The sequence below is a fragment of the Phacochoerus africanus genome, chromosome 3, assembly GCF_016906955.1.
Source record: "Phacochoerus africanus isolate WHEZ1 chromosome 3, ROS_Pafr_v1, whole genome shotgun sequence".
Taxonomy (NCBI): Eukaryota; Metazoa; Chordata; class Mammalia; order Artiodactyla; family Suidae; genus Phacochoerus; species Phacochoerus africanus.
The window spans coordinates 126,675,642-126,677,247 of record NC_062546.1 but is presented as its reverse complement, the minus strand read 5'-3'; the positions used below and the strand labels follow the sequence as shown (position 1 = coordinate 126,677,247).

At 30.6% G+C, this 1,606-nt stretch overlaps 1 non-coding gene across 1 annotated transcript; it reads left to right on the top strand.

The window, feature by feature from the left end:
- The first annotated feature begins 266 nt into the window (after nucleotides 1-266).
- Nucleotides 267-393, top strand: LOC125123822 (U6atac minor spliceosomal RNA). The gene has a single exon (XR_007134198.1). It is a non-coding gene; the product is annotated as a U6atac minor spliceosomal RNA (small nuclear RNA).
- Nucleotides 394-1,606: the final 1,213 nt, after the last annotated feature.

The window sequence follows — 1,606 nt, the reverse complement described above, 5'->3', positions numbered from 1 at the left end:
TATATTGGAAGAAATAACACTCAAAATGTTCATTCTATCTAAAGCAATCTACAAAATCAATGCAATCCTTATCCAAATTCCAATGACATTTTTTACAGAAATTGAAAAAAAATCTTAAAACTTATGGAAACACAAAATAACCCTAAAATCCAAATTAATTTTTAAAAAGAATAAAGCTACAGGTATTACACTCCTGGTTGCAAACCATGTTACAAAGCTTTTATAATCAAGAAAGCATGGTATTTGCATAAAAACAGACACTTAGAGTATTGCATATAAGGAGGGAAGGTTTAGTACTCTCCCTGACAACGATGGAAGAGGCTCTGGAGCCTGACAACACTCATGTAATTAAGGCATTATCACCTACTTCGTGATATCTAAACATTCTTTTTCAAGAAACAAAAACACTAATAAGAAAAAATATATACACATTAACTTTCATAGTATTTACAGTAGCCAATATATGGAAGCAACCTAAGTGGTTATCAGCAGATGAATGGATAAAAAAAATTACATATACACACACAATGGAATAGTACTTGGCCATTATAAAATGATAAAATTTTTCCATTTGCAGCAACATGGATGGATCTGGAGGGTGTTATGCTTAGGGAACTAAACTATACAGAGGAAGAAAAATTCTGTATATTTTTACTTGTGGAATCAAAAAATAAAACAAATGGATGAATATAACAAAAAAGAAACAAACTCACAGATACAGAGAACAAACTAGTGTTTACCACAGGAGAGGGGTGGGAGAAGGGGCAAGATAGAGGAGGTGAATTAATAGTTACAAACTACTAGTTATAAAATAAGATACAAAGTAGTAACATACAGCACTGGGAATATAGCAAATACTTTATAAACTTTGTGAAGTATAATCTATGAAGTATCATATCACTGTGTTACAAACCTGAAACTAATATAATATTTTAAGTAAACTATACTTGAATTTTTTAAAAAAGGCACACAGATCAATGGAACAGAACAGAGAGCCCAGAAATAAATCCATTTATATATAGTCGATTTAATTTTCAACAAAATAGCCAAGAATATACAATGAGAAAGAAGAGTCTCTTCAATAAATGGTGTTAGTAATGCTGGACAGTCACATGTAAATGAATGATCCTCATCTTAACAACATACACAAAATCAGCTTAAAATGTACCAAAGACTTAAACATGAAAGCCGAAGCCATAAAACTCCTAGAAGAAAACTTGGTGGTAAACTCCTTGTTATCAGTGTTACCAATTACTTTTTTGGACTTGATACCAAAAGTAGAGTCAATAAAAGCAAAAATAAACATGTGGGATGACATCAAACTAAAAAAAAAAAAAATCTGTGCAAAACAAAGGAAACCATCAACAAAATGCAAAGCAACATAAGGAATTAGAGGAATATTTACAAATTACATCCTGATAAGGGATTAATATCCAAAATATACAAGAAATTCACAGTTCAATAGAAAAAAAAAAAAACCCAAGCAATCTGATTTTTCACATGAGCAGAGAATTTGAATAGACGTTTTTTCCATGAAAGACATACAAACTGCCAACAGGTACTATGAAAAGTGTTCAATATCATTAATCATCCTGATGCAAATAAA